Below are 27175 nucleotides of genomic sequence, written 5' to 3'. Positions count from 1 at the left end.
TACTCAGGAAATGTTTGCAGAATAAATGGTCAGCTGGGCCCAGTTTCTTCCGTGGACTCGGGCAGTGAATGTATTATCTCAGGATGCTTTGGAGAAGCAAGTCGGGAAGGGTGTTTCCTTTTACTTGGCTCTCTGGCTGCTGGTTTTGAGGGGGGACCTGCCATTTCTCAGGCACGTGTGTCAGGCCTGGGCACCCTGGGCCTCAGACGTGCGGGAAGTCTCCTATGGCTGTTTAAGAACCTAGGGATCCGGGCACGTGCCTTCACCTCTCTAAACGCCAGAGCTGTAGTTCGTTAAAACAGCCATGATACCACCTACCTCCAGACTGCGTGTGAGGTCTCAGTGCCACCACTGGGACTGTTTGTCACTAGACTCCACCTGCTTAGCTCTGTGGCCTCTGTTTCTGCTGCATCTCCAGGGCCTGGGATAGTGCACCGTGCACAGCGGGTGCTCTGGGGTTGTGGAGTGAATGATAGGTGTGAAAGCAGCTTCTGTCCATCTGTCTGGAGGGCGAGGTAACAGCGGAACCTCCCAGGAGGTGGATTGGAGAGCACACAGGGCCTGCGGGTGGCTGAGGGGCCTGAAGGCTTAAGCTGCAAGGCTCCTGAGCACAGTGGAGGGCTGCGGTGCAGGGGAGTGTCAGCGGCGGCCGTGCACGTGGGGAAGCTCGCTTGGGATGCTGAGCAGTGCAGCCCGAGAAGTCGTTGAGATATGTGCGTTCAGAGGTGCCCCCTTTCACTGAAAATGCTCTGTCTTGTGTTGTCGGCCGCGGTTGCCGTGGGATCCCCGGGAGCCGGTAAGCAAGGGACTCAGAGGAGGAGAGGGCCGAGGCAGGGGCCTGGGCAAAGGGGGAGAAACCCGGTCTAGTTTCCTTTTCTGATTTGAGGGGGCCGCCCTCATAAAGGGGGTGGGGTCCTGTCACTGTAATTACACTGAAAAATGTTTATCTTGATAGCTTTTTATGGCTTTTTTCTTTTCTGCCTAGAGAAGGTCCTTTAGTAGTTGGTGTGGAGCTGGCTTGGAGGTGCTGAATTCTCTTCGCCTTTGCTTGTCTGAAAAGCTCTCGATCTCTCCGTCACCTTGAGCGAGAGCCTTTCTGGGGGAGAGATTCTCGCTCTAGGTCCCTCCTCTTCGCCACCTCAGACGTATCTCACCGCTCCCTTCTCCCTTCAGTTTCTGCTGAAAAATCAGCTGTTACCCTTTGGGGGGGGGGGTCCCTTGTATGTCATTTGCTGCTTTTCCCTTGTGGCTTTTGATATTTTTTCTTTGTATTTAGTTCTTGTTAGTGTGATTAGTTTGTGTCTCTGTGTTTCTCCCTGGGTTTCTCCTGTATGGGATCCTCTGTGCTTCCACAACTTGAGTGATGTGTTCCTTTCCCAAATTAGGGAAGTTTTTAGCTATAATCTCTTCAAATATTTTCCCTGACTCTTTGTGTCAATAATCAACTTAGTTCTGAGTACCTTGGGTTCCATATTTGGAGAGAAAATATTGGCTTCCACTGATAATCATGTATGCATAAAGGAAACAGTATTTCTTCTGATTAAACAAAATCGCAGTATTTAGAATAGGCTTTAAACCATAAACTTTGCCTTGAAACTTAACCTATAGTATTCTTGCAGCCAGCTGCGCTACCCCTGGGAATGGGCACTATGTCTTAGTTTTTAATAATAAAGACTCCACTTGATTCAGCTGCTGCTTTTTTTTTTTTTTTTGTCTTTTCAGGGCCGCACCCACAGCATAAGGAGGTTCCCAGGCCAGGGGTCGAATCAGAGCTGTAGCTGCCGGCCTGTGCCAGAGCCACGGCAATGCCAGATCTGAGCCGCGTCTGCGACCTACACCACAGCTCACGGCAACACCAGATCCTTAACCCACTGAGCGAGGCCAGGGATTGAACCCGCAACTTCATGGTTCCTAGTCGGATTCCTTTCCCTTGCGCCACAATGGGAACTCCAGCTGCTCCTTCCAACTGTTAGGTACTTTTGTGCTGTGTGTTATAATTTAATGATATTATTTAACATTGTTGGTCCAAAATGGTAACAAGTCCGTCTATATTTTAATGTCCTCTAGGTTCTTTATGACAGAGGTCAGGAATGAAGCACTGTTAAGATCACTCATGGTGCAGCACGAAGTGATTTTCTTAAATCATTTCAAGATGAAGTGCATCTACAGAGAAGAGCAAAACAGTTTGCTTTTTCCTTTTTCAGTTTTCTGATTCAGATGTTCTTTGAGACCTACTTACATTAAAAACGAAAAGCTGGAGGAGAGAATGCATTAGTTTTGTTTGCGGGGACACATGGCCGCACATTTGGTGGCCTGATTATTTAACAGTTTTGAAGTTCCCAGGTCTGAAGCGGGCCTCAGGGTGTCGGCGCTGCTGCGTTCCTCTCTGGAGACTTGGGGGAGGCTTGAGTTCCTTAACTTTTCCACATTCTAGAGGCCACCTGCGTTCCTGGGCTCCTGGCCCCCTCCTCCATCTTCCAAGCCAGCAATATCAGGACCAGTCCCACTCACACTGCCTTCTCCACGGTGATCTCCTGCTTTTCGCATCCATCTCTAAGGACCTCTCTGATTATATTGGGCTCTCCTGGATAGTCCAGGCTATCCCCCCCATTTAAAGGAATCTTAATTTTCTCTGCTATCACTAATTCTCCTTTGCCTGCAACTTAACATTCTCCAGTTCTGGAAATCAGGATGTAGGTATCTTTGGGGAGCTGCTATTCTGTCAGCCACAGAGGGATTGGGGAGGCTGAGGAAACTGATGTTTATCAAGTACTGAGTTTATCTTCAACCTGGTTTTAGGGATTTTTGTGTATTAGGACATTATCTCAAATTATACATCAGGGGTTTCGAGATATTAAAGTAACTCAGTGTCTTGTAATTAATAATAATGAGGTATGCAATTGAATTCTTGCTAAGTGTCATACATTCTGTCAGGAGATTTTACAGAGCACATTTTTCTCAGCCCTGTGAGTTGAATGACGTCAATTCCACTTTATAGGTGAGAAAACAGGCTTTCATGGATTATGATTGGCTCAGTGTCACATGGCATGCTTGTAGCTGAGTGTTTTTGACTTTGTCAGTTTGACTCCCAAGTCCCTACTCTTGCTGCTAAATTACCATGGATTGAGATGAAGGGGCCTTATGGAGCTGACTTCTCTTGCATCCGCCTCGTAGTGAAGTCTGTCTGATTGTCAGGGTGTTTGTCAAAGCTTATTTGGTGTCACATATCAAAATGACCAGGTAGTTAACTGACTGACTTGACAGCTTCTCTTTTCTTTCCTTTACCCCCCAACTTTTCGTCCATTTGTAGACCAAACAGCTGTGGTAAGTACTGAGCTCCTCCTCAGTTACCATTCCTCCTACCTCTTTTCCAAATTGTTTCATGCGTTGTTTTATTTAGTCTTTGCAGCAGCCTTCTAGGATAAATATTAATACCCCCATTTTGTAGATAATGAAACTGAGCCCAGGAAAGATTAAAACCAAGTCTCTGTGGAGTTCCCTTCGTGGCTCAGTGGTTAACAAACCCAAGGAGCATCCATGAGGATTCAGGTTCGATCCCTGGCCTCACTCAGTGGATTAAGGATCCAGTGTTGCTGTGAGCTGTGGTGCAGGTCACAGACGAGGCTTGGGCTGTGACTGTAGTCTAGGCTGGCAGCTGCAGCTCTGATTCGACCCTTTGCCTGGGAACTTCCATATGCCACAGGTGTGGCCCTAAAAATAAAAACAAAAACAAAAACATAAAGCCCAAAGAACAAGACTGTTTTAACTCAAAATCTGAGGTTTGTTTTTTTTTTTTCAGTGCTATAAAAGGTGTATCTTATTTACAGGTTTTTGTTTCAGTCCTATTCAACTTGATCACTTAAAATAATCACAGGAAATATGAGGAAAAAAAATATATAGAAAGACCTAAAAATGACCGTCTGATGTGCAGTAGTGATTAAATAACTACTGCCTAAAGAGCACAAGTTTATATTTCAAAACTAAGGCTAAAAAGTGCTTGGACTGTGTTGACCCCGATGAGCTCAGTTGATGGAATAAACCAGGGCTCGATTCAGCAGTTTGCTTTAGTCACTGTTTGTGGTAGGATGAGCAGTGGCCCCAAGTATGTATGTGTCCTAATCTTCAGAACTTGTTATTTGGTTGTGATGATTATTGTATACCTATAAATGTAATGCAATTCATTAATTAAAAAAAAGAACTTGTTAATGCTGCCTTATGTTGGCAGAAGACCTCGTGAATATGATTAAGTTAAAGATCTTGTGGTGGAGAAAGTGTGCCTGATCATCTGGGTGGGCCTGATGTAATCTCACTGGTCTTTATAAGAGGAAGGGTCAGAGTCAGACAGAAGGCAGTGTGACAGTGGAAACAGAGATTAATGTGGCCGCAAACGAGGAAATGCTGGCTGCCTCTGCAAGATGAGAAGGACAAGGACAAGTATTCTCCTTCAGGATCTCTAGAAGAGATGCTGCCTTACGTACCTGTTTTATTTAACATTTGACTTTCAGAACTTTAAGGTAATACATTTATGTTGTTTTAAGCCCTAAGCTTGTGGTAATTTGTTACAGTGGCAGTAGGAAACTAATACAATGTTCTTAAATAATTATGAATTGTTTAACAGTAATAATTGGGGATTTCAAATACCCTTTTTAAAATAATGGGTTCAACAACTATCAGTAGATTGGTAAGGAAATAAAAGAGGTGAACAACACTATAAGGTGACTAGACTTAGCAAACAGTTATAGAACATGCTCCTTTAACAGTAGCAGTAATCTGTATTTTTCTCAAGTATACATGGAACATTCTCCAAGACAGACCGTATTTATGCTAGTCCATAAAACAAGCTCAGTACATTTTAAAAGATTTAAATCATGCAAAGGATGTTCTCTCACCACAGTGAAATGAGATTGGAAATCAGTAACAGAGAGAACCTTGGGGAATTCACAAATATATAACCAATGAGCCAAATAAGAGAGGAAAGTAGAAAATATTTTGAGATGAATGAAAATGAAGACACAACATTCTAAAACTTAGGGGATGCAGCTAAAGCAGTACTTAGAGGCAAACATATAACTGTGAATACTTATATTAAAAGAAAAGATAAATCTCAAATCGGTTACCCAACCTTCTATTTTAAGACACTGGGAAAAGAACAAATTAAATCTAAAAAAGGCAGAATGAAGGAAATAGTACAGACTAGAATGGAAATTAATGCAAAAAAGAATAAAAAAAGAGTAGAGAAAAATCAACAAATGAAAAATTGGTTATTTGGAAAGATTAGCAAAACTGACAAAATGTTATCTACATTGACTAAAAGAGAGAAGACTCATGACAAAAATCAAGAATGAAGGTACGTAACTGATAGCTTTACAGAAATGAAAGAGTATAAGAGAATCCTGTGAACAATGTATGCTCATATGTTAGATGACTTAGATGAAACAGACAGATTCCTAGAAAGACACAAACTACTGAAACTGACTCAAGAAAAAATAGAAGCTATGAATAGAGTGGTAAAGAGATTGCATTGGTTAAAAACAAAAACAAACTACTCAGTTTAAAAAAAAAAAAAGCCCAGGTCCAGGTAGCTTCACTGGTGAATCCTACCAAACCCTTAAAAAATAGTTAGTACTAATTCTTGATAAACACTTCTAAAGAAGAGGAAGGAATGTTTCTCAGTTCATTGTAAAAGACCAGTATTACCCTGATTCCAAAAATCAAAGACATCACAAGAAAACTACAGACTGGTATTTCTTATGAATATGGACACAAAAATCCTCATGAAATACCAGCAAACCAAATCCAGGCAACATATAAAAAGGATTATATACCATGATCACCTAGGATTTATCCCAGGAATGCAAGTTTGGTCTAGCATCCGAAAATCAGTTAATTTCATATACTATACCAAGAAAATAAAAAATAGAAACCTCCTAATCATCTCAACAGACACAGAAAGCATTTGATGGATTCTAACACCCTTTTATGATAAAAATACTTAACAAACTAGGAATAGAATGTCCAAAACCTGATAAAGTACAGTCTGTGAAAAACCCACGGCTAACATCATACTTACTGTGAAAGACTTTTCCCTGGGTCAGGAACCAGCAAAGATGTCTGCTTTCACCCCTTCTGCTCACCCTTGTTCTGGAGATTTTAGCTGGGACAATTGGGCAAGAAAATGAAAGAAAAACATCCAGTTTGGGAAGGAAGAAGTACAATTAACTATTCATAGGTGACATGATCTCATATATAGAAAATCATAAGGAATCTACTAAAATTTATTAAAATTAACAACAGAGTTCCTCTCTCCCTTCCCTTCTGTATCTAAATTTAATATCGAGTATTTCTTCTGATAATAAATATAGCCTGTACTTTACTGGACTCTAAGTGTCATGAGGCCGGTATTCATTTCTGCTTTGCAGACCATTGTGTACCTAGCACCTGCACACATGCCTTGTACATCAAAAGTGCCCTTCTCAGACTTGATAAGTGAATGCTCGTTATGAAAAGAGATAGAAAGTATTAAAAAATAAAAATAAAAAAAAACAACTGCACTCCCCACAAAGCAACCGTTTGGAGATAATCATTGTTAAAATATTTTAGATGACTTCTCTCTATAAAATTTTATCATTTCTGTATGCCACAGGTGTGGCCCTAAAAAGACAAAAAATTATAATTTCATTTTTAGCTTAATACGTTGTCATCGTTTTCTTCAATCATCAGTATGTTGGAAATCCTTTTCATGGCTGAGTAGTGCTCTGTGATGTGTATGCCATCCTGTACTTAGCCGATTCCTCACCAAGGAGCATTTCCAGGTTTTTGAATTATTGTTAGTTCTGGATTGTCTGTTCTTTTGTCCTTACATTCTCTACATTTCTGCCCTTATCTAGATCACTGCAAGAGCCTGAATTTCTTTCCCTACTGCTAGTGTTCTCTTCTCTTTCAAGATTAGCATTTTATAACAGGAAGCAGTGCAAGCAGAAATGGACACGATGTTGCAAATTAACTGTACTCTAATAAAAAAATTGAAACTAAATAAAAGGAAGCAGTGAATAATGCAAACCTCTTTAAACATGAGACTCCAAATCATTCCTTTGTTTAAAATTTTCTCTTGTGTATCATTTGCTCAAGATACCTCCTGTCCTCAGGATACTTCTCAGGATGGTATTGACAGCCCTGCTTACCTCTTCAGTCTCCTATCTGTCACTCCCCTCTTGGATCCAGAGGTTATAGATTTCTCCTCTGATTCATGAAAGCCACATGCTCTTTTTTTGTAGGGTCTTCTGTCTGCTCTTCTGTTCCATTTTATGTAACACAAATGCCCCTCTCCCTCTTATGTGTTTAATCCATTTATGTTCTTGGGGATCCAACTCCAGTGTCCCCACCCAGAAGAAAACAGTTTGCCACCCACTCTGGGTTTTGGATTGGGTGACAGCCTCTCAGAGTACTCAGCGTGCCTCGTCATAGGCTCTCTCACCCTGCATCATCATCTCCTTTCTTGGCTCTCCCCTTTACCAGGTAAGCTCCCTGAAGCTCCTGTGCCTCCAGGTGCCTGCAGCACGGCAGGTGTCGGCGAGTGGTGCAGGGAGCCTCTTTGCGCATCAGCCTGAACTGACCGATCAGAGAGCTGCTTTAGAAAGTGTCCCGGAGGAGTTCCCATCGTGGCGCAGTGGTTAACGAATCCGACTAGGAACCATGAGGTTGCGGGTTCGGTCCCTGCCCTTGCTCAGTGGGTTAACGATCCGGCGTTGCCGTGGGCTGTGGTGTAGGTTGCAGATGTGGTTCGGATCCCGCGTTGCTGTGGCTCTGGCGTAGGCCGATGGCTACAGCTCCGATTCCACCCCTAGCCTGGGAACCTCCATATGCCTCGGGAGCGGCCCAAAGAAATAGAAAAAAAAAAAAAAAAAGTCTCCCGGAGTTTAATAGCCAGGTCAGAGTTGACCACCCTCTTTGTCCAGTTGATTTACAGGTGAGATGTACCAGTTAAACTTTCTGCCAGTAGTGTTTGTGCATATACTTAGAAGGAGCCTTCTGAATCATGTTTTGAGGTGAGGTATGTTAGGATAATTTGTGCTGTCTCTGCTTAGGCCATGGTCATTTAGGGAGATACTAAGTAGAAAGCATTATTTGGCAGGCTCGTAGCCTGCCACCTTTTATGAGTAGTTGGTGATGGGAGCATAATGTACTGGACGCGAAAGCTGGATGTCTGGTTTTCGGCTTCCCATTCTGCCGTCTGCTTGCCTTTCAGATGTGATTTGGTGTTCCTTTGCTGTACTCGGGTGGAGAGCTTTCTCTGACACTCAGCATAGTGTCAAAACAGTAAGAGGCAGGCTGCCAGAATTCATGCTTTTTCAGAATTTGAAGAAACTCCTGGAGAAGCACTTTTGTCTGATCTCCTTATGGTTTTTCAAATTTAAATAAAGTGTCATTGACTATTATGTTAATAGATAAGTTTAGAGTTGCTGGTTGAACCGATGACCCTTGAGTGGTGAAAGCTGTCCACAGGGCAGAGAGAAGAACAGTTACCAATGTGTATGTTGTGTTTGGGTGTGCAGTAGGAAACAGACTTAAAGCAGTTTTTCTCTAGATTGTAGACCTGAGCTCTTGGTCACCAGACCAGTGTGGGAGCTAGTTCTCTAGCAGGTGTAAGCCCAGTCGTCCTTATACCTCCGTAGTCCCAGGTGGTCCTGGTGCCATCCTTTTTCTCCATCACGTTTCTTTTTCTCTAAGTGTTTGGTCAGGTGTTTGTGTGTTGGGATGGGTGTTAAATGGCTTTAGGGCCTGGGAAAAGCTTGCCGATTGAGATTCTGATTTCCTTGTTTGAACAGGTATCCTGACAGAGCAGCTATCAGATGGTTCCTGGGCTCCCTGTTAGCCACGAGGATGTGGGCAGGTATATTCACCTGCAGTGCTTTCTTCATCCGTGAAGCCAGCGGAGTTGTTGGGTGGTGTGTGTGAAGTCAGGAGGAAAAGGAAATATTTGTGAAGAGTCTCACTAGCGCCTGACCGTAGCAGGTGCCCAGCTGCTGTTCATTGCTTTCTGTTTCACAGGGCTCTTCTCATTAGAACTTCTAGAAAAGAACTCATTGCTTTTCATCATAGGTGTTGCTTTGTTATTGTTTTTTTGCCTATTCCCAGGGTGATAGCATTTTTTCTTCTCCCCTAGCATATTCCCAGGGTGATAGCATTTTTTCTTCTCCCCTAGCATTTCTAGACATCATGCCTTTCTCTGTCTCTCTCCCTCTGTACCCCCTTATATTAAAAAGAAAGGTGAGACCTGATGCGTCTTCCCTATTGAAATGTGGTATTTCCTACCCCATCCTCCTTGCACCTGGCTTCCCTCAGAAGGTTGTGGATTGTATTTTGGGGGCTCTTTTCTTTCACATTAGCCACATGGCACAGTGGTCAGACCTGTCTGAAAGCGTCTTCTCAGAGCGGTAATTATTATATTATAGCTGCGCTGTTGCCCAGCACCAAACCCAGACGAGATGGACTGTGGCAGGGCGACACATTCAGGGCCTCGCGCACGTTCCTGTGGTCCGAGCTGCCCCGCCGGCTTGGAGGTGCTGCAGGGGGCGGTGAGCCAAACGTTGTCCTGGCAGCGGTGCGGGAGTCGGGGGCGTTCCTTTGCGCTCCAGAGTCTTTGAAGCTAATTAGTCTTTGGAGCTAAATGGTGTAAAGTCTGTGAATCAGATGCACACTCTGAGCTGACCTGACTCTGGACTCGGCTTTTTCAGGGCGCCGGGCCGTGAGGCCACCGTGTCGGGGCCTGGCTCTGTCGCTGCCTGGACTCTGCCGCTTGGCCTCTGTCCCTGGGGGGCTGGGTGTGCTCGTCCAGGGGAGACCTTGCAGTGGGGGTCCGGTCAGGACCTGCTCCTTCTCCCTCCCCGTCCAGGGCTCTGAGGACCTGTATAGGACACTTTTTGATGTATAATAGAGCACAAATTATAATTTCCAGTGTGTTTAGATGTACAATGGCTGTTAACATCCAGGATTTTGGAGGATGTTTTTGGAGAGAGATTGAGAACAAGCCCTCCAGAATCACACTGCGTAGGTTTAAATCCATCTCACTCTGACTTGCTGGCTGCAGCAAGTAGTTTAACCAACTCAGTCCCTAAATTGCCATGGTGAGGTATAAAGTGGAATACTGTAAAAACTCTCCCTCGAAGGGCTGTTGCAAAGGTTAAATATGCTGACATATTAAAGCATTCATTGCATGGTCGCTGGGCACATTCAATTAATGTCAGCTGCTGGTATCATTATTTTTACAATATTTATGTGTCCAGCGCTGTGCTCACTGCTGGGAGGGAAGGCTGAGCCGGAAGCAGCTGCGTCTGGGTCTGCTCGATGCGCGTGGAGCTGAATGCAGTGTGACGGAAGCTGCGTGCAGCACGAAGGACCCTCTCCCCTCCCAGTTACCACCCTCACCAGTTGGCTTTTCTCAGAGCACCCCTTTACCGCCCGGCAGATGATCCGTTTACCATCTCTCTCCCTACGAGAGTGTCCGCTCCGTGTAAACAGCTCTTATCTGCTCATGGCTGTATCTCCAGCGTCTGTAACAGTGACTGACACGTGGTGGGTATTCAGGAAAAGCAGGCGAGAGAATGCTGAAAGTGCCACTGGAGCGCTGATGAGAAAGTGGGGCAGTAGCCAGGATGGGACAAGGAAAACTACAGAGGTGATGTTTTTTTACCTTGGGCCGTGAAGGGTGAGTAAGACAGCCTCCGGCTGTCTACAGGGCGGAGAAGGGCCTGCAGCCGGTGGAGCAGAGGCCCAGCGATACCAAAGTCCTGTGTGGTAGTGAGAGAATGGCATACACCTGTTGTCGCGTCAGATGCTCTGATGGCTGGTTTGCATGGACACGCTGTAGGAATTCATCGTTGGTTGAGTTCCTTAGTTTTCAATACCACGTTCTCATCCAAATTCTTGCTCTGCTTATTGTAGGAAATTATTTGTTTTAGGTGAGATTTCACATGGAGCTTCATCTTTTTGGGTGAAATGTGGAATGTTAGCAGTTCCTTGGTGAGGAAATCAGGCACGGATAGGACCAACTAGGGATGCTGAGATGACAGCGGTGAGGACGACGGCATCTGCAGGTCACTTTGCAGTGCTCACACTAAGATTTTCAGGAATTACTTCACCCAAGCCTCTTTGTAGCGCAGTGAGGTTGGCGGCATTGATAAGCATCCCTGGTTTCTGTATATTTTTTTCATTTGCCTCGGCCTTCAAAATATGTCCTTTTATTATGACCGAAGGCCTTGACTCCTCGGTGCTGTGTGGGGTCTTTGCGTGCCCCGCGCATTAGTGAAGAGGCCCTGGACCCCGGGCCGGGGGTGAAGAGCAGCCTTTGAGAAGCGCAGTCGGTGTGCTGCCTCCTCCCGCTCGGCTCTCCAGGGTGGGGTTGCTTCCAGGCCAGAGGACTCCCGGGCTCCCTGCGGCATCCCTACCCCCTGCGTGAGAAGGAAAGCACACGGAGAGGTGGGTGAGACTGTGGCCGATGAGCCCAGGCCCCTCTCCAGCGCATTTACATTCCTTCATTTTTCTCTGTAAAGGCATCGTCCTTGCACGGAACGTGCATTTTATGAGGGCAGGGTCTGTCTGTGTGTCCTCAACCCCGCTACCCAGCAGTCAGAACAGTCCTGGATACGTACGTGGGCAGTGCTCAGTCGACGTTTTGGGCAGACGGCTATTTCATTTTGTCCACCAGAAATTCACTTTGCCCCTGGCCCTTATCTGAGCTCCAGTTTGTGTCCAGGGGAGCTTGGGGAAGTCTACACTCCTCCCAGAAATGAGAGGTGTGTTAGCGGTCAGGGCGGATGTTGCCTCCGTTTTGTAGGAGACAAGACTGAGGCTCAGAGAGGTGAAATTACTGTCCTTGGTGTTTCTGGTAGGCAGGTGGCAGATGCGCTCAAACCCAGGTCACGCCAAAGCACTGAATGGCTTTCTCAGCTCCACCAGAAAGGAACGGTAGCCGTTGTTAGGTACAGTCTGTGCATATGTAGATATATATGTCTTGCGTTTTGTCTCACAGATGTTTCTAGTTTGTGGGCATGTTTGAATAATAATGGCATTTACCTATGTAGCAAAACCCAATCTTTTAGGGTGTGTATTCATTATAAGTTGGCATGCTTAATTGTGACAGAAATTGATTTACAGAAATACTGTTATCAGATCTGATCAAACGTGAATCATGCTACCCCAAAATAGTTATTTTTCAAAATCATCTCTGATGAAAGATAAGCAATTTGATATTTCTTTTTTATTTTCTTTCTGGGAGAGGGTAGTTTGAGCTCGTCCCTTTGGACAAGATGATTTTTCTGTTCTATCTGGTATTTAGAACTTTTAGACCTATGGAAACAAATTTGCTTTCTATATTTTTTTGATTTTTCCTTAACACTTTCAGTTGCTCAAATATTTTCATGTAGTGTCTGAGTCTGTTTATCATGTGACAGCGTTTGTCAGTGGCAATTACCATACTCAGCATTAATGTCTAAGGTCCAACAGGACACGCAGTGTGTCTCTTTCTGCTCATTGTTGACTTCCTTGCACATAGTGGGCTTCAAATGATAATGGAATAAGTGAGTTTATTAGATACTTGTATTGACACTATGCTGGAGCTGGATAGAGGAGAAGACGGGATGAAGGTACTGCGCTTTCAGGAAGTACCAGGCAAGGGGAGGAAAGTCACGTTGCCATAGCGACTCATCATGGCGGAGGTGTGGCCCAAGTGCTGGAAAGTGTTTGGAAGGAGTCTTCCCAGGACGGTACACTTGACATTGAGGTTAAAGCCTAAAGGGGGTTGCAAGAGAAGAGGAGAACGCGTCACAGCACATAGCAAGTCACGGAAGCCCGACAGACCACGGCAGATTCTGGAATGGTGTGCAGTTCTGGTGGACGGTTGCTGTGTGGAAGGGAGAGATTGAGAGAGAATTGGCTTAATTCCCTTGAGTGTCTGTCTGATTGTTGGATATGGTCATCGTCCTAAACATAATGAGAGGGGTCTTTACTCGTGAATGTGAAAGGGTTGTTCTCCCATCGTGGATCTTGCCAGACGGCAGTGCTTGAAAAGTTTCTGTTTTTACAAAGTAGTGTTAAAAAGTTCAATGTGAATATATCTTGGTTTCAGAAATGGTTGCTGTGTGTGCACATGCGTGTGTGAATTGTGTCTATGTAGATGTACATAGGTGTATGTATGTAGGATACAGATCTTTAGAACGTTAAATATATTCATATTTCCATGTATAGATATACATTTATATGAAAGTAGCATACGAACCTTTTAGAAAGCTGTATATTCATAGAGTTGTATATGTTTGATTTTAACTTGGACCCTCTCTGACACAGATCATGCTTTGCCAAGGGGAGATTATTACCATATTGATCTCAGAAACAGAACTGAGGGGTAAGTGAATTTTTTAGAGCTTCTAATTGTTACTGCCAAATTATTGAATCATCAGCTTTATTTAGGTCTGTGTGATGGGTTGCAGGAGGGATCATGTTTCTTTGAATTACTGAGCTGTTAAAATATCCTTCTTATGGTGAGCAGATCCTGCAGCCTGGCAGAGATAAGAAGTTTGGAGACCCACTTCCAAATCAGCTTGTTAGAAAAAACTCTTTGAAAAAGGATTAACTGATGCCTTATCTGCACCACTATTTGGATTCAGCATCTAGAGATTCAAGAAGGTTAAGGATAGCAAGTGTTAGTCTCCTGCCAGGCATCTTTTTGAAAAAGTATTTCATCCTCAGCAGCAAAGAGGGTCGAGAAATCCAGCAAGATGAAGAGGCAGGGATATAGGTATTCACAGAGGGAATTGCATATTTGATGCAGAGTCTGGCTGTTGCTAGAAGCACAGAAGGGCACCCAGGGTGCCTCGGGACTTTCCTGTTGGGCTGTGTGACTCACGTGGCAGGAGGATGGTCTGGTTGTTCCTGGACTCAGTACATGAGTGACTCCTCCTCCTTAGAGCTGATGCTTCCTAAATGTGTCCTGAAGGGAAGTTGTTGAGTGTTTGTGCCCAGCTAATCCTGTGTTCACAAACCAGCAATACTGATGATGAGCTGGGAATGAGAATTACAGGGGTTGATAGCACATTGTAAAGGCCCAGTGAATTACCTGTGGATTGTGGTTTTCCAACTAATTCCTGGAAGTGGCCGCTATTGTGTAGATTATTGTTTAAATTTATTATTATCACAGTGTAGCTAGTAATAAAGCTTGAAGGTTTGTTTTTTTTTTTTTTTTTTTTGGTAATTCTGTCCTCCACAAGTTCTTTGCCAAGTTTGGCCCATCACTAGGCCGGAACTCGCCAGAGGCCAGGGCCTGTTGTTACTCCATTCACCACTGTCTCCTGTCTCACTCTTGATGCTGGGCAGATAGCAGGATTCCAGCCTGCTTGGTGACCAGTGGCCACGCTGGATTTCTGTCATGTCCCTGGCTCGTTTGCACGTGGTATCACCATCTCTGCCTTGCCCAGCTCTGGCCTCCCCACCACTGTGAGTCCTTCATCTTGTTCTAGTTCAGAATTTTCTTCCCTATTCTTATAAGGACCTTATATGCAGGGTGCTTTGAACATACATACACATTTGAAAGTCAATAGAATTTTATCAGTTTCTACAAGAAAGTTTATTGGGCTTTTGATAGGGAATTGCATTACGTTTATAAATCAATTTTGGGAGAATTGACGTCTTAGCAGTATTGAGTCTTCTGATCCGTGGACATGATACCCTGTCTTAATGTATTCAAATCTCTTAAAATTTCTACCAGCAGAGTTTTATAGGTTTTAGTGTATGGGTTTTAGTCACGTTTTGTTTACTTTATCCCTCAGTATTTTCTGATAATATTATTATTATTATTATTATTTTTGGTCTTTTTGCCATTTCTTGAGCCGCTCCTGCGGCACGTGAAGGTTCCCAGGCTAGGGGTCCAATCGGAGCTGTAGCCACCGGCCTTCTTGAGAACCACAGCAACGCGGGATCCGAGCCGCATCTGCGACCTATGCCACAGCTCGTGGCAACGCCGGATCGTTAATCCACTGAGCAAGGCCAGGGACCGAACCCGCAACCTCATGGTTCCTAGTCGGATTCGTTAACCACTGCGCCACGACGGGAACTCCTGATATTATTTCTTACAGTTCTTTTTGTGTGTGTGTGCTCTGACTTAGAAATACAGTTGATTGTTGCATAGTGCTTATGACCAGCAATTTTGCCAAATTCACTTACTGCTTCTGGTGGCTTTGTTTTAGATTTCTTGAGATTTTCTAGGTTATTTTGTCTGTAAATAAAGGCAGTTTTCCTCTTCCAGTCTGAATGGTTTTTCTTTCTTTTTCTTTCCGTACTGCGGTGGCTCTGTCTGCCCACCTCGGTGAGTAGATGCTCCTGTGGTCGTGGGGACGATGCAGCCCTTCACCATTAATTGCCAGCTTGACTGTAGATTCTTCACAGCTGCCCTTGATCAGATTGAGAAAGTTTCCTTTTATTCTTATTTTGCTGAGAGTTTTGTAATCATAATGGAGGTTTAAGATTTTAAAAGCGCTTGTTCCGCATGAGTTCAGCTGTTAAAGTAGTGAATAATGCTGAAGCGTCTTCCAGCATTAAGCCAGTTTATCCTCTTGGGGTGATCGGCACTCAGTGGTCAGTCTGCTCCTGTCCAGACAGTGCCAAGTTCAATTGTTAGTATTCGGTTAAGGACTGTTTCAGTCATGATACACAGTTGTGGTGGGTTTTTTTTCTTTTTCTTCTAAAATCTTTGTCTCATTTTTATATTAGGCTAATGAAATGATTTTGGAAGTGTTCCCCTCCCCTCTCTATTCTGGTAGAGTTTGTTGAGAATCGGTGGTATTATTTATGCCTTATGTATTTGGTTGACTTTATCAGTGAAGCCATTTAGGCCTGGGGTTTTCTCTGAGAAAAGTTTGCAAACTGTGAATTCAGTTTCTTTAATTGATAGATGCTTATTCATGTTATCTTGGGCTTTGGTAGCTTTGTGGCTTTTAAGGAAATTGTCCATTTCATCTGAAATATCAGATTTATTGATATAGGATGGTTGGGTAATCTTTGTCCTTTTAGTAGCTGTAGGATCTGGGGTGGTGTCACTGATGGCAGGGGTGCCCCCAATGTTAGTAATTTTGTCTGTACTCTCTTCTTGTTGGTCAGTCTGGCCAGAGGCTTAGCAGTTTTATTGAGCTTTTCAAAGAACTAACTTCTGGTTTTATTGATTTTGTTCTCTATGGTTTTATGTTTGTGATTTTGTGGATACCTGCTCTTTAGGATTTGGTATGTGATATGCCAGCCAGGAAGGCAGTGTTGTCCTCTCCTTGAATCTGTGCCAGCAAACAGCAGTTATACTCCGTTTGCCCTTGGTGTTTGTGGGTCCTTCGTGATTCCACGTTTCCCCCTCCTCATCTCATACCACGATTCTTCATTTACACGTCTCCTGATGCTGCCAGGGTTAAATTCCTTATGGTCAGGGGCCTTTTTAATTCAGTGCCGTTTCCCTGGCTGGAGCACAGCTCTGGCCCCTGGGCCTTCCCTGGAGCAGGATGAGTGGGTAACTGAATGTGGGAGTGATGGGAAGGGCAGTGTGTGGAAAGCCGGTTTTTGCCTCTGAGGAGGTGATTAGAGAATTGGGGGAATGAATCACTGTGGTACTAAAGTAGTTACTTATGTTTTGGGGTATATGTGTGGTATTTTTATTAATCGAGAATATATACTTTAAGCAAATATTCCTTTTGAAATGTAAATATGTGCTGTGGAGAAATCTGTTCCTTCCTGGGGACCAAAAAGTAGACTCTGCAGATGCGCTAAGGGCCAGGTTGGGGGTAGAGCTGGCATTTCACCTGCTGCTGAGAGGCACGCTTACCATAGACAAGGATTAGCAGAAACTGAAGGGAAACTGCAGGGAAATGGAGAGGTCAGGCCGAGAAAGAAAAAGCTCATCAAGAAGATAGATAAGGAGGCGTTCCCGTTGTGGCTCAGTGGGATACACACCTGACTAGTATCCATGAGGACGCGGGTTCAGTCCCTGGCCTCGCTCAGTGGGTTAAGAATTCTGTGTTGCCGTGAGCTGCAGAGTAGGTCACAGATGTGACTCGGATGTGACTCGGGTCCTGAGTGGCTGTGGCTGTGGCTGGTGGTTACAGCTCTGGTTTGACCCCTAGCCTGGGAACTTCCATATGCCTCACATGTGTCTCTAAAAAGCCAAAAAAAAAAGCACAGATAAGGAATTGAAGGAAAGTCTTCAGAAGCATTTTTTGAAATAAGTACTGGGGGTTTTAAAAGAGTAGACGCGTGCCATGTCGAACACGGAGGAGGCTAGCTGATACTGCGGCAGGTGACTGCAGGTCCAGAGTCCTCAGCTTCCCATCTGCACCCCCTGAGAAATGTGTATGTTATCTGTTGCTGTGTAATAAGCGCCCCCAACCTTCAGGTGGTTTGCTGTGAACTCGCGCACTTGTGTGGATTCAGCTGGGTGGGTCTCATGCGGAGTGCCTTACAGCGGCAGGTTGGGTGGCCCCGGCTGCAGTCCCCTGAAGGCTCGCTTGGGCTGGACATCCAGATGCTCCCTCCCGTGGCTGGCTGGGACCTCAGCTGAGTGCTTAGCCCGAGCTCAGCAGTTGGCCATGGAGCCTGCATGTTAGCCTCATCGGGCCCTGCTGGGAACTCTTGCAGCTCCAGACATGGTCCCGGGGGGGTGGGGGGGTGGGGTCTGAGCTCCTCAAGAAGCTTGGGCAGGACCTGCAGTGCTGCTTATGACCTAGACTCGGAAGTGCCAGGGTGCCACTCCTGCTGCCTCCTCCTGGTTGAGTAAGTCACTGTGGCAAGCCCAGGTTCGGGGATGAATTAGATCCCCCGCGCTCCGTGGGAGGAGTAGCAGAGGACTCTCCATCCTTGAGCTGTGGTGGCACAAGCAAGGCGGCAGAATCGCACAGCCGAGTGGTCCCCTTAGGATTTCCCCACTTCACTCCCCACTGAGCTCTGAGTGCCGTTTGGGGGCTTCGGAAAATCAACTGTGCTGTCACCAGTGGATGTGGCAGAAATGCTCCCTGTGTTCCGGAGGTAGGTTTAGGAGGGAATTTCTGAAAAGAGAGTGTTTCTCAAGACCCTAGCTGCATCTCTCCTGCTTACCTTTTCCTAGTCTTTATTGCTGCATTTTAATGGATGTTTTGAAGGCTTTCAAGGTGTGTAAATGTTTGCTTTCTGCATGAATTCAGCCTTATTCCCTTTAACAGAAGCATCCTGCGGTCTGTCACTAATAGGAAGCAGCATATACTAAAGCTCTTCTCTGAGCTGGGAGAGGGAGTGGAAGTCCCAGGACTTGTAAGGTTATTTGAGGCCAGATCTGTACAAATGAAGTGACACATCGGAAGACATTGACGGTGTTTCCGTGTAAAGGCATATGAAAGCAGCAGTCACTTATTAACATCTGCCGTGTGTCAGATACGGTGCTTAGTAGGTGCTTTACACACTGAACTTACTTTTTTCAATTATGGAAAGGAGGTAGTATTTTCTCCATTTCTACAAGTGAGGAAAGTTGTAACCAAGCAAATAAGTAAATTCTTTTGAGTTCATAAGGCTAAAACTTGGCCATTCATTTTGTACTGTTCTATCCGACTTCTGAAAAACATTATTGTGTTAGTAATTAGGTCGCTATCAGATGATGTATCTTCGATGGTAACATAGGAAGCAGTTCTGTCCTTTTGCGCTAAATCACCATGGCACAGCGAAACGTGCCTCCTTTATCCTGTGCTGTGGTTTGTGGTTTGAGTCTTATGCTAATGAGTTCATTGAAGGACATTGCTTGGCTCTATATGAAGGGACTGAATGGGCTTCAAGATGTTCACAAACTCAAAGATTAAAAAAAAAAAAAAGTGGAATTCCCGTCATGGCTCAGTGGTTAACGAATCCAACTAGGAACCATGAGGTTTCGGGTTCAATCCCTGGCCTCGCTCAGTGGGTTAAGGATCCGGCATTGCCGTGAGCTGTGATGTAGGTCACAGACGCAGCTTGGATCTGGCGTCGCTGTGGCTCTGGTGTAGACCAGCGGCTACAGCTCCTATTTGACCCCTAGCCTGGGAACCTCCATGTGGCGCAGGTGCAGCCCTAGAAAAGACAAAAAAAAAAACCCAAAAAAACAAATCTGGTTATGTTCTATCCATAGTGCATTGCTCTGAGGGATTCAAGCTGTAGCGCATAAAACACACTTTCTTTGGGGATTTGGAGAGGATAAAAAGACAGCTTTTAGTCTTTAAGAAATGTCTCAGCGGCCGTGTCCTAAGTGGTTTATCTGCCCTACAGAGTTGTTCCTCACCAGCAGAACGTCCTCTCTGGGCGGCCAGAGTGATTTCCTAACAGCCAGTCCTGAGCATATAATTCCTGTGTTGAAAACCCTTCAACAAGTCTAGCTTGCCTGTCCATCTCTGACGCTGCGATGGACTGGATAGAGCTTTTGGGCTGGTCTTTCACTCATCACCCTTCGATGTAATTATCTCCCTGATGTCTGCCTTCCCTGCCTGGCTCTAAGTTTCCTGGTCACTGAATCTCTGTCTGTCTGATTTCTGCAAGAACTCTGCAGCCAGCCTAGTCCCAAGAACTCAACAGCCAGCATTCGATACATAGATGAGTGAAAATCATTTTGAAGGAATAGGTGAAAGTTACTTGTTTTCTTCTGTTGCTGGTTTTTTTTCCCCCCACTATAGTAAGTATGCATGTGTTAAGCACTTATTCATTTAGTCATTTAAAATATAACGAGCATTTACTCTGAGATGGAGAGGATGCAGAAGAGGGAAGAAAGACATCAGTGCGCCCACAGGCGCCCACTCTGGAGCAGGGAGAAGATGTGCAGGGCGAGTGCCTTCCCAGGGGTGGCTTCTGGTCCACCTGCTTCCCTCGGACCTGGACAGTCCTGGGTATTCGAAAGAATCCTCATTATCATAAATTTGGTGTAGATCTATTTCAGAGTGGTTCTCTTCATTGTGCTTTACTCTTAGAATTGTCTTGCTTTTCATATTTCTCAGTTTTGGTGCCTGTGCTGTGGGCAGGCACCTGAGTGTGCAGGAGAAGGAGGCGGAGGGAAGCAAAGAGCTTTGTGTTCGGGATGGGTAGTATTTACAGTGGCTTTCCTTGGTGGGGGGGATGTTTCATCACTTAGATGTCCCTAAATGAAATACGATAGCAACATCAATAGGTAACATAAGTATCTACTGCCCTGTTGGGCATTGTTTATGTTTGTTTTCTGTTTTAGTTGCTTGCAGCAGTATGCCTAATAGGCACCATTATCTACATTTTGCCCATGAAAAAAATCAGAGTGTCAAAGATGAAGTAATTTGATCAAAGTCATGCAGGTTTCTGTATTGGAGGTGTAATTTAAGTCCACTTCTGCTTGTTGTTAAGTCAGTTTTTCTACTGATCCACTTTCATGCTGTTAAAATTCCTAACTATTTGGGTCGATGTGTATGTGTTCTTTTATGCAAAAAGGAAGTTGGGGCTCTCATCTGTAACTTTGTCTTTCATTATAATTTCCCATTTTTGAAGATATAAAAAATTTTAGGTACAGGACATCATAGGCCAGCAGGTCATATTTTTGTTATGGCATAATTTCTACACATCTTCGTTCTTTAATTATTAAGTTTTACTCTAGAAACACATCTGAATGCCTTAAACTCATTGATCTTACTTTCTCTTTCTGAGTTTTAACCTTGCCTGGAGGGAGGAAATTTACTGTGGATTTTATTTGATCAAAGGGACTTTTTATATTAGGTGGCAAGGAAAAAATAGTTTAAAATAATTTCTTTTTATCTTTTTCTCTTCCCATACTAGAGTTCTTACCTCCCTATGCTACCGCGAAGTTACAATGAAAAAGAATTGTTATGTTTAAAATGAAGTTCATCTTTGTTCTATGATATGATAGAGTTTAAAAGTATCATTTAATGGCTACAGTTACCTTCAGGATTTTTTAATTCCAAATCATGTTCTCACATTTAATGATACTCCGTACCTTTACTTAATTGAAGTGAGTATATCACAGATCTCAGAAAACTACTGCAGCTGCTGAGGAAGGTGAGATTTAGTCCCAGAAACATGGACGAAAGCATTTCAAGAAGAAAAGTTGAGTCAGAAGTAGGACAGCGGTGATCAGGGAGAAAGGCAGTTGATTGGGCAGCTTTATAAGCCAGGATCTGGTGGTAGTTTGCCTATAATCTTCCTCTTTTTTTTTAAATAAAGGGATTAGGCGAAAAGGAGTAATAGTGGAACACTTAGAACAGGGAAGAGGCTGTGCTTCCTGCTGTGTCACTCAGGGTCCTTTTGTTTTCAAAGAATGGAAACTGACCCTGGCTGAGCTACGGAACTTGAATTTGTTAGAGGATTTGTGGAGTTCCTAGGGTTGGTGGAGGGTTAGAGGAGTAGGATTTGAAATGGACAGGGGAAAAAGGCCACTCAGAAGAGGATTCGTCTGGAAGGGACACAGAATCCACCCATCCTCTTGTCAGAAGGCAGTTAGTTACCATTGTGGGCCTGGACTGGGCTAGGCAAGAGGTAGAGAGGTTGGAGATTATTTCCTGGAAGAAATAGAGTGAAACTGTAAGAACTTGCAGTTTGGTCAAGGTCACGTAATAGTTCATGCAGAAACCAACAGGGAACTCAGATCTTAACAATTGTTTAAGACTCCTGTGTATTCATTTATTCCTTTGATAGTTGCCACGTGCAGGACGCTGTCCTGAGTGCTGAAATTGAGCCCTGATTAAGACAGATGCACATAATTAGGGTCAATGCTACGAAGTAGCGTGGGGTGAATGCTTTGGAAAGATGAGTAATGTGATTAGCCAGGAACTAGAGGAAGCTTATGTTAAGTGTATCACACTTGGATGTAATGTTCTCACTGAAGAATGTGACACTGTTGCTGTAGCCAGAAACATGGACTTTTATTAGATGCGGGCGCAACACCTGTTAATCCTCGCTTACTAGCTCAATGGGCAAGAAAAGACCCTCCTGTGTTCATCGTCCTCTGCTGAAGACTAAGACAGTATATTTAAAAGTGTCAGAAATCTGTTTGCTATTCACTGGGCTCAATAAATGCTGATTCCCATCTTCCTCTCTCCTGAACTCCACCCAGTATAGTTTGTGGCTGAACAGACATTTAATTTATAAAGAAACAACAAAACAGCCCTGGCTGAATTCTGAGCCCTTTTTTCTCCTTTTCTTGTAATATTTTTTCCTCACAGCTGAGGGTCTTTGAGCATACTTGGTTGGTGACTTACGAGCCTAGATAAAGGCGTGATGCCTTGGCACTCAGAATTTTGAAAGTCCACGTAAAATGTCAGTCATGATTCTTGTCATCCCCCCCCCACCCCACCGGCTTTTTATGGCTGCCCCTGCGGCATATGGAGGTTCCCGGGCTAGGGTTGAATTGGAGCTGCAGCTGCCAGCCTACACCGCAGCCACAGCAAAACCAGATTTGAGCCGCATCTGCGACCTACATCACAGCTCATGGCAACGCCACATCCTTAACCCACTGAGCGAAGCCAGGGATTGAACCCACATCAGGTTCATTTCCTCTGAGCCACAGCAAGAACTCCCTGATTCTTGTCATTTTTGGTTCTTGTTTCAGGCAAAGTTTTTTCTTTTAGCATGTTCCTTCTGTGACTTGTGAAAGTCATTTCTAGAAGAATCAAACGTAGCTATTGAGCAAGAAACTTAAAAGATATCAAAGAATGTTTAAGAGATCTGAATGCATTTGAAGGAAATAGGAATTAATTCAACAGATTTAAGCTAGCAAAGGTTTAGAGGAGAAGAAATATGAAGTCTCACATTTTTACCCATCCTCAGTAGGATTTGTATCTGTTCTACCAGTTGTCTGAACACATAGCTTATCACTCCTTTTCTTCCTATCTTGTAGACAAGTTGTAGGGTCGAGATTTCATTGTTATTCTCATAGATATTATATAACAAACATTTTCTTTAATACCATATTTTTTTAGTCTCAGAGTGAAATGACCTTGTCTTTACGAGAAGGCATTGTGGGTACTATTGCGTAGGAATTCTCACTTTTCCCAGACTTTAGCACGTGGCCTTGGATTTAACCAACCTATAATCTGTGACTGTGTTTGGTAAAATTCATACCTGCACATCTTGTACTTTTTGCATGATTTATTGAAGTTTTTCAGTTTGCTTCACTCTTTATCTCTCTCTCTCTTTTTTTTTTTTTTTGGTTGTATCTGTGGCATTTGGAAGTTCCCAGGTCAGGAATCGAACCTGCACCATAGCAATGAACAGGCTGCTACAGTGGCAGTGATGGATACTTAACCCCCTGTGCCACAAGGGAACTCCCTCTCACTGTTGTGATGTAGGTATTTATAAGAGCCTGGAGAGGTTTTCAAAAACCACTTTTTCTTTATCATATGTTTTCATTCCTGTGCAGCCCTTATATGGCATCTTTGTTAATTAAACAGGCAGCTGTGGACACTAAACCATCACTTAACAGCAGGACAGCCGTGAGGCGTTGCGGTAAGATGCGGTTTCTTTCTGAACCATGAGACTCGTCTTGCTCCAGCCCCGCATGAATGCCTCCGAAGAGGTCTGGTCCCGAGGTGAAGGAACTCCTTACCCAGCTTAGCACTGGGAGGCCTCCCCCGTCTGCCTCCACTCTCTCCTCCTTCTCAGCTTTGTCCTGTGTACCTTACGTATTTGTCATACTGCTGCTCCGCGTTTGGGGGGGACATCACCGTGGATCTGTCTACATAGTGGCTCCTGCTGTCCCCCAGGTTTAGGACTCTGCTCCACATGGCCAAGCCCATTCATTTAGGCTCCACTGAAATACCGCATGTTTTGAAGTTCCCCTAGATCTTTTGACCTGGAAGTGTTTCCTACCTCATGTAAATTTTGTGATAGTTCACGTATACTCAAGATGTAAACTTGGTGTTGTGAGTATCCACACACGGTCTTTCCTGAGTGTGTTTTTCTCGAGAACAGGGTCAAGGTCCTTGTTTTATACAGTAATATACCCCGTATGATTGGGCCCCGGGCTGCCTGGCTCCGGAGTCCATGTGTTTGTCCACCATGCAGCTGCTGCCCCAGCCGACAGGTGTGTTAGGAGCGTGGGCTGGGTGTCCTCAGCGCTCAGGAGCTGGTTATTGAATGAACAAAAAGTATCTGAACTTCACAGCACCCCCTTCTGCTGGTCACAGGCCTCTTCACCTCCCCTTTGGTGTTGAGCTGGCTTCTAGATCTCTGTGGCGCTAGCTTCTAGGCCCTCGAGGCTGTTTACATTTTAACTTCATTTAATCCATTCAGAAGATGAAATAAAGTGGAATTCGGGCCTCCAGACAAGCCAGCCGTGCTCAGGGGCCGTGTGTGGCGGAGACCACCTCGTGCAGCAGCACAGACGCCACTCCCACCCTCCCAGAGAGCCCCCTGAGGTCGGCGCTGGTCCAGGTGGTTCTGACCCATCTGCAGGATGACAGCGTCCTGGGCACGGGGTCATAAAGCGCTTTCCAGTGCGGTTTTCCGCAGATCTCGTGCAAATGCGGTGTTCTGCGATCTACCCTGTACCCAGCACACTCCTCACTGCTCTGCCGAGGGCGGGAGCAGGCCCCCTTCCCCCCGCGGCTCTCAGGGCAGAGGCCGTGAGGCCAAGGGGGGCCTGGCCTGGCAGCCCGCTCCTCGCTGCCGGTGCAGAGCGTCCCTGTGATGGTGAGGGCTCCTGCTTGCCTGGCCCCCAAGGTGTGCAGGCGTCACCAGGGGCCCATGCTGCGGTCCCACTGATAGCTGAGCGGTCGTGAATGGCATTTTCTCATGGTCTCATTTAATGTCCACCTCAGCTAAGTGAGGTCACAGAGTCCCATCTGACCAGCCGTGAAACCCGAGTCAGAGAGGGTAAGTAACTCCCCCGATGAAGCATAAGTCTGTGGGGGTGGTTAGGACAGAAGAACCTCCAGCTCCGTGTTCAGAGCGCTGCTGGGCTGACCAGGCCCAGACCCTGCCCAGGGGCCGCACGGCCACGGCTGATCAGCTTCTCCCTTCAAGAGGGTCTAGAGGACTGTGACTCTGACCTCTCCTCGTGACCTTTGTCTTTAATTGTATTAATGTTTAAAATTTTTGCTAAGTTTTTATTAGCCTTCTCTTCATATATGCCTCTGCTTGAATTAACATGCCCAAGTGTGGAGTATGCGGAGGCTAGAATTTGCCGTGCACAGTGTCTGCGCTGGGCCCCTGGGGCGCATCATTGGCCCCCACAACTGGAGGTGGCTCCCGGTGTCCCTGATGGATCGTCCGGGACTGAGCACCCCCCGCCCCCCGCTTATTTTTTCCCAGTGTCACGCTGTAAGTAAGTGCTGGCCTGTGATTGGAACCATGTTTGCATTACTTCAGGTCTCACTAAATTAAGCTCTTCTTTCCATATTATGATTAATTTATACTCTTTCAATGCAGGTGTCAAAAAGCTAGACAGTTGCGCTTGTCTGGAGGCTGTAGGTTAATGTGCTCTTCTGGGAGTGCCACAAGCAAAAACAGGTGACAGAATAACTCAACTAAGCATTCACTTAGGGCTATTTTTGAATTTTCCTCTAAGCAACTTCATTTTACATTCATTTTATGCTCATGTTTTGGCTTCATTTGTTCCCAAGCCTGAGATCATGGAATTTAAAGGCCTTGGCTGGTTGTCGCATTTGTATGTACTACCTGTAATACAGTTTCTTTGTCAGCAGCATAATTAACAATATGATTTGTACATCCACTGCCTTCTGGAATTCACAACACAGTTTGTAAACTTAATTAGTTCTTAGAAGAGCAAATGTTTTGAAGATGCTGAACACGCTCCCTCTGAATCATGTGCTGAATGGTTATATATCCGTAGACGTTTACTCCGTGCTCCTCACGTGAGGATGCTGAGAGGCGGTGCTTCCCAATGTAGACAGCACCTGCACTTGCATGTTCCCAGATCACCTTGTCTCCCTGTGCCTTTCACAGGGGAAATCAGAAATGCAGCTCAGACAGTTCAGCCCTCGGATATTCATTATGGTCCCATTGCAGAGAGAGCGTCCTTGCTAATGTCATCCCAACTCAGATGGCGACGCTATATCTGTACCAGAGTGGAGTGGAGAGTCAGCGGGCACAGCACCGCCTCGGCACTTCAGTTACCTGTGCTCTCGGCTCTCCAGGACAGGCTGAGACCCAGGAAGCAAGCACGAAAGCACTCTCAACAGGTGAAAGAGATGCTGCGGCAGTGTGCTGTCCACCCAGGAAAGCCTACTGCCGTTAGTAATCGCTGGTCTAAGACTGCTGATTTCGGCTTCCCAGCGATATTAGACAAGAAGAATCAAATTAGGAGGCATCACACCTGTAAGTATGCTCGTCAGTCACCAAGCAAGTATGCTCAAAGACCCTCAGCTGTGAAGAGTCGCGACTTTCAGCCCCAAGAGTTGGGGGTGGATCACACAAACCTGGGTTTCCCTGCATTTGTACAGATGAAGACCAGAGAAGAGAGGACAGTCAGGCATCAGCCTAGTTCTGCACAGTGCAAGCAACATGCACCCAAAAAGCATTTGCTGAGTGATTGAGAACGAGTAACGATATTCTTCACGGAAGGGTACCGTAGAGTTGGTGAACTTTTTAGAATACCCAGGGTTTGGGCTAAGCCAGATGGAAGTCATCTATCCATCTTTCATTTCCACCCTCTGCCAGTTACTAAGCTCTTATTGCCCAGCTCGTAGGTACCCATCAAGAATTCCAGGTGGGGAGTTTCTGAGCCCGGCTTCCCCTCTGCCAGGGGTGCCCAGTAGGTTCTGCATTTGGGAGTGCCATGTCGGGAGACCAGGGGACCGGCCTTTCCGTTTTGTTCCAGATCTTGGCCGCGTGCCTGAGCCAGGTCTCCAGACTCTGGCAGTGACAGATTTCCCCCCTTCACCCGCACCCCCAAAACCATCCTCTCCACAATACATCCTCCCTGTATCCATTCTTTGATTCCGTCTTATTTGCCCAGCTAGGTCGTGGGGTGCAGTTCTGTAAAGCTATCTGTATATTCAGCCTTAAGACAGATGAGTCAGTTGTCAGTAGATTTGATGAGGAGAAGCCACCGGAGTGCATGATTGCTTAACCAGACACTTCGTGGTTGAAGGACAGGATGAAAACAAAGGACTGCTGTTAACTGCGGTAGCAGAGCTAGTTTATGGTAAGATTTTAGATGACTTTA

General features: G+C 45.2%; 1 protein-coding gene across 1 annotated transcript in view; it reads left to right on the top strand.

Annotated features, from left to right (window-relative positions):
* KHDRBS3 (KH RNA binding domain containing, signal transduction associated 3) overlaps positions 1-27175 on the top strand; it is a 158814-nt gene that overhangs the window by 14165 nt on the left and 117474 nt on the right. The gene's annotated exons all lie outside the window — the stretch shown is intronic.

This window comes from Phacochoerus africanus, chromosome 6 (assembly GCF_016906955.1).
Source record: "Phacochoerus africanus isolate WHEZ1 chromosome 6, ROS_Pafr_v1, whole genome shotgun sequence".
NCBI lineage: Eukaryota > Metazoa > Chordata > Mammalia > Artiodactyla > Suidae > Phacochoerus > Phacochoerus africanus.
Note: the sequence above shows the minus strand (reverse complement) of the source record. Positions and strands in the feature narration are given on the sequence as shown.